Consider the following 6,144-nt stretch of genomic DNA (forward strand, 5'->3'; position numbering starts at 1 on the left):
CCTGATGGGCCTGCTCTGTGTGTGACAGGGGCAGTGCCCCAACTCCCTATCGGCCCTACTCTGTGAGTGACAGGGGGGAGCTCCTCAACCCCAATCGGCCCTACCTGAGCGTGACTGAGGGTGGCATTGCAACCTCCCGATCCCACCCTGCTCTGTGCATGACAAGGGGCGGTGCCCAACTCCCCAATCGCCCTGCTCTGAGCCCGACCAGGGGCTGCACCTAGGGATTGGGCCTGCCTTCTGCCACCCGAGAGCGGGCCTAAGCCAGCAGGTCGTTATCTCCCGAGGGGTCCCAGACTGCGAGAGGGCACAGGCTGGGCTGAGGGGACCCCCCCTTCCCCCCCACCCCAGTGCACAAATTTTTGTGCACCGGGCCTCTAGTATTATGTATAACAGGATATTGTAAAAATTAAGTTATGAAATTTTTATTAAAACATTTCTTACATACCGTTATATTGGCTGGGCCCCAAAAATATTCATTGCGGGTGGCGAGTTTGACATGCTTGCTTTAAATGTCCTTCCCATCCCCTGGTTCAGGAAACCTCAGATCATTGCTTAGTGCCATCTTTCTCAGCATTCTTCTGCTTGCGTCCCAGATTACCCAAACCTCCCCTACTCCGCCGCCCCCAACCTCATTCGTTTATTGAGCTCAACATTAATGCTGAACATTAAGTGCTTCCTGTATAGTTTATCTTTCCCAAGCAGCATCTATCACAATTATAATTTTGTTATTATCGTATTACTGTTTCCTTCACTAGTAGGTGAGTTCTATGAAGTGGGGAAAGAATCTGATTTATCCTTTGCTGTACAGTGGGGCCTTGACTTATGAGTGTCCCGACTAACGAGTTTTTTGAGATACCAGCTGTCTCTCGGCAGATTTTTTGCATTGAGTTGACAGAGTAATTTGAGCTAACGAGCTCCTTAACGAGCTCGGTCTCAGAACGAATTAAACTCGTAAGTCAAGGCCCCACTGTATTGTGCTGGCACAATAAGTAGTAGTTGATTTCCAGCCACTCTTAGTCCTTTCTTAGGCTGAGGCCTTTCCTAACATGCACTGGGAACCGCGGCTTTTCGGCAGGAAAACTTATTTACTTCTTTCACAAATCTTATGCCATGGCGCCTGCTAAATGATAAGTGGGAGGAAAAGGAAATTCCACTATCACTTTGACCCACCCCGGTGGCTTCTGCTTGGCCAGCCCTTCCGGCCAGGCGCAGAGCGCAGGCACGTAGGCCAGAGTAGCGCTTCCCAGGGGCGCGCACTGGGTCACGAGCGTCAGAGACGACCACGCCCACCCCCGAGGGGCGTAGGGACGCACGCAGACGTGCACGTACGTGCGCCGAGATGGCGGGGCTGAAAGTCTCAGGGACCGCAGGCCCGGTGCAGGGATGCACAGGCAGCAGCCAGGGCCCCAAGACGGCGTTACCCAACCCCGCCCTCGCGGCGGAGCCTGCGAGGCCTCTCGGCGCTCCGCCGGCAGCCTGGGTGCACTGACCTTCCGGGGACACGGCCGAGCGCAGCGCCGCCGCCGCAGGGGTGGCCCTGAGACCGTCCTTCCGCCTCAGGTTCTCTGGGCCACTCAGCGCCTACGCCCCTGGCTTTCCCTGCCGCGGACCAAGGTCCGGACGAAGAACACGGGCCCCGTGGGGAGGCACCGTCGCCTTCCGTAGTGGGCGGGGCTTCGGGGCGGGTCTTTTAAAGGAAAGGTGACCCGGGGAGGAGCGCTTTTCTGGCCCCAGATGAATCCCTCCGACAAAAATAATGCAGAGGGCGAGGTTTCTGCGGGCAATTGCTACCCACCTGCCCTGTGTCTCCAGCGCTTGGGAGGAAACTCGTGTGCCGAGTTTGTGGCGATCAGAGCTGTCCTCCTCTGGTTGCATCACGTTGCGCCGGCCTCGGAGAACTTTCATAAACGTCTTTGGTGTTAGGTCTGATCAGAGAACCGATTCCCCTCCCCTGGGAACTGACCTTTAGGCCTCTTCACCATGGGCACTCCCCTTGCTAAGAGTCTCTCCCCTCCGGAGTTTCCTGGAATCCAGACCTGCACAGAGAATTCTCCGCCCGGAAAAAGCCCTTTAAAAACCTCTGACGCCCCATCTTTGGGTGCTGGCGCCGTTTGGGGGCTCAGCCCATCTTCCCCCTCAGGACCCGCCCCGAGAATTCTGCATCTGGAAAAGGCCGCCTGGAGTCCTTTAAAATCTCACTCTCTGTCCTTGGGTGCTGGTGCCGGTTGGGGGCTCAGCCCATTTGGGTTTCCAGGTGGCCTGATAAATTCATAGTTCTGTACCCCTCTTGGCCTCGTGCGTTCCTCCTTCCGCGACCCTCACATTTTGTATTTAATGAAGTATTTCATAAACCTCTTTCTAATTATTTTGAGTCAGGGAGCACTGCTGCCGTCCGGCAGGTGAGCCAACAGGCTGGGAAGTGAAAGGCTTCCCTGAGCCGCTGGTGACACACAGTAGGCCAGCCGGATCCGAGCTTGTGGTCGCTGGAGCCGGGCTGGGACGCGTGTGGTTCCGGGAAGTGTAACCGGGAGAGCTGCCAACCAGCCCACAAAGGGGAGAACTCGGCAGAGCGGCTCTCGGCCTCTGGTTTCTCACCTGCCTGTCCCGGACCCGCCCCTGGGCCCTGGGCCCACCCCTGCCCCTCCCATCTCTTCAGTAGGAAATTCCCCGATGGCAGAAGGAGAATACAGTTGTGATTTAGTGGAGCCACATACGTAGAGAATACTTTCATTTATCATATGAGAGGGACATTACATTTATTGAATACTTGTAGTCCAGCGGAACACATTGCTGTAATCTCATTAATTGCTTGATTCGGGTATTACCTCTTATTACAGATGAAGAAACTAGTTCGACCTTACATAACTGTGAGCACAGAGACCACGTCTCAGGGTCCTCATCAAGTCCCAGTCTGGCACTGTAAGCACTGATATTTGTTGAAATAGTAAAGTGGGAAACCCAGAAACTTACCTTAGTGACACAAAGTTCAAGGTTAATATTTTCGTGTTGGCCATTTCCAAGTTAAACAAGAGAAGTAGAGATTCATTTTATTCTACAAAATTAATACCAAGATAGAAGTTTGGTTAGTGGCGATACGGAGACAGAGTGACTAGCACATACCTTGAGAAATGGTGGGTGCTCAGCAATATGTGCCCACACTTAGCATTTACCTGGCCAGCCACTGTCCTGGGTGCTTTATTTCTATCAAGTCATTTCATCCTCGGGACAACCTCATCACCCCTTGCACAGAGGAGGGAACTGGAAATAAAGAAGTAATTTGCCCAAGGTCACACAGCGAATGGAACCGAGAATAAAAAATGCAGGCAGCCTGGTGCGAGGGTTGGTGCTCCTGATGCTGACTGTCCCTTGTGCTGGTGAGTGAAGCAGTGGGCTTACAAATCTGTGAAGATAGTAAGTGGAAAGTATAACATCGATAGAAGAGTTTAGTACCCAAACCGAGGACTTGACATTTGATAGGATTATCATTTGAATGATCCTTGGTACCTGAGCTACCTGCCAGCATCCCTTTTGTGGCCCCTCTTTGAAGGGATATTGTTTACAGCAGATAAAATGGGAAGTTTTCTAGACTGCCATTGTCAGATGTCGCAAGAAGGAGGTGAGCAGAAAAGGGGGAGAGGGGTTTTGCAGACGTGTCCTCAGAAGCTGTTTTTCTTTTTTTAATCTCTTGAACTCTGCTTTGACCTCCAACTGAAATAAGACCTGACAGCTTTTATAGAGTCATTGAGAGTCTCACTTTGCAGTCCCTTGAATAAAGATAATAAAGCAGGCAACTGGCTATTCCAGGACTTGCTAAGGCACATTTCTGGGTTTGGGGAAGTAATATTACTATGTCACAAATCTGTAAACTCTCTGATTCCATATGTGCATAGAAGGGGATTCTCAGAAGTGTATAGAGCTTCCCCAAAGTTATTGTTTGTACCCATAAAAGTTACTAAAACACCAGGCTGTTAGCCTGATGCCACAATAACTGCAACAAGTACTTGAAGGAGCTGAGCTTACACTAGTAAATCCTGTGTTTATTTTGAAGTTAAATAGATGTGACAAAGTGTGTGTAGGTTCAAATATTCAGTATATTCCTAGACAGTTATTAATGAAGTATAGTTAGTTTGTATGCACCTCCTCCATTAGATTGTAAGCTCTTGTTAGGGCAGTTTTGTTGAAACAGGGGAATTGAAGTCTATTGTGTGAAATCTAATCACCACTAAACAAACTTCTATTTTGGTACTAGGGAATAATTTTGGTAGAATAAAATGAATGTCTAATTCTTGTTTAACTTGGAAATGGCCAACATGCAAATATTAACCTTGGACTCTGGGTCACAGACACATGAGTTGTTTCTGGGCTTCCCACTTCACTATTTCAACAGATATTCACGCCTAAAGTGCCAGCCCTGGGACTTGCTGAGGAGACAGAGTGGACTTGACGAGGACACTTAGACTGGGTCCTTGCTCTCATGGAGCTATTTAAGGCTGAACTAGTTTCCTTATCTGTAGTGCCAACCAGATCTAGCTGAGGGCATTTGTCTTAAATGGCAGTAACTTTCTCATTTTATTTAAAAACATATATATATTATTGATTTCAGGGAGAAAGGGAGAGGGCGAGAGAATCATTGATGGGCTGCCTCCTGCACACCCCACACTGGGGATCAAGTTCGAAACCCAGGCATGTGCCCTTGACTGGAACCAAACTTGGGACCCTTCAGTCTGCAGGCCGACACTCTATCCACTGAGCAAAACCCGCTAGGGCAACTTCCTCATTTTCTAAGTGCCAGCTTAATAACTGAGAGGACCCATGCTCTCCTGAGCATATGTCTACAAATGTGTCAAAAGGGACACAGAAAGCCAGGTGTGGGATAACTCATCAAACTTCCTGAAGATACTGTCTGTTCTCATAGTATCTGAAAGCTGGAAGCCTTCTTACGGAATCTCCACTATTTACCCTCAGGCAGAATTGTGATGAATCCACTCTAAACATGTAAACATCCCTACACTTAAAAAGAAAAACAGAAAACTCCATCAAGGTGGTTTGACTTCCATCAGTAACTCATTCACTGTTTGGAAGGACTTAGGGGATCTTTTCCTTTAAGTAACCTAGATTCATCCTTCGGCTATTTATGCTGCTTCCTCAGAAGAACTGGAGAACATGTGGTGACCACATCTGTGTTAAAACCCCTCATGTACTCTTAAACTATCCTTAGATTCAGAATAAATTTCTTCATCATGTGTAAGATTTCCCATAACATTAGACTCCGGATTAGGCTCTTGACACAAAATGATGGCACCAATCATTAAAGTATGATAGTGGCCCTAGCTGTTTTGGCTCAGTGGTTAGAGCATTGGCTCTTGGACTGAAAGGTCTCGGGTTCGATTCTGATCAAGGGCATATACCTTGGTTGCAGGCTTCATCCCCGGCCTCGAGGACACATGCTCGAGGAAACCAATCAATGCACCTCTCTCCTGTCAATGTTTCTCTCTGTGTGTCTCCCCCGCCCCCCCCCACACACACCCCACCTTCCACTCTCTCTAAAATTCAATAGGAAAAAAAGTATCCTCAGGTGAGGATTAATAAAATAAATAGATAAATAAAACATGATTGATGCTGGCTGTGAATGAGCAAAATAAATTTGTCCAAAATGAATGACATACTTTTTTTTCAGAGGCAGGAAGGGAGGGGGTTGGGGGGGGGGGGGAAAGAGAGAGAGAGAGAGAGAAAGAGAGAGAGAGAGAGAGAGAGAGAGAGAGACTGACCTTGATCTGCTACCTCCCGCATGCCCATTACTGGGGATAGAGCCCAAACCTCAAGCATGTACCCTGGCCGGGAATCGAACCAGTGACCCTCTGGTGCACACACGGGACAACACCCAACCAACTGAGCTGCACCAGCCAGGGCTTTAAAAAAAATTTTTTTTTAAAAAAGCTTTCATGTCTTCTGAATAAAAGAATATTTATATATGGAAGACCCATTTATCTTATGTGAAGAGTCTCTTGTGCAACTGAATGAAGCAGAAAATAGGTTCAAAAGTCTCCTTTGGAAAAACAATAGAGCCATGTGTTTCCATTTCAAAAGTATTGAGTTTTGGGGGGATTCAGGTAACTTTGGTCATTTTTAAACTCTTAATGC

At 48.5% G+C, this 6,144-nt stretch overlaps 1 protein-coding gene across 2 annotated transcripts in view; it reads right to left on the reverse strand.

Moving 5' to 3' along the window:
- Positions 1–1,925, reverse strand: part of MTIF3 (mitochondrial translational initiation factor 3) — a 19,241-nt gene extending 17,316 nt beyond the window's left edge. Inside the window, exon 1 of one of the 2 annotated variants that reach the window (XM_006098264.3) lies at positions 1,494–1,925. The gene's annotated coding sequence lies outside the window, so the exon portion shown is untranslated. Of the gene's footprint in view, positions 1–448; positions 468–1,493 lie in introns of those variants that run through there. The other variant, XM_023762012.1, reaches the window with a different exon arrangement.
- Positions 1,926–6,144: the final 4,219 nt, after the last annotated feature.

Source organism: Myotis lucifugus, unplaced genomic scaffold (assembly GCF_000147115.1).
Source record: "Myotis lucifugus unplaced genomic scaffold, Myoluc2.0 scaffold_227, whole genome shotgun sequence".
Lineage (NCBI taxonomy): Eukaryota > Metazoa > Chordata > Mammalia > Chiroptera > Vespertilionidae > Myotis > Myotis lucifugus.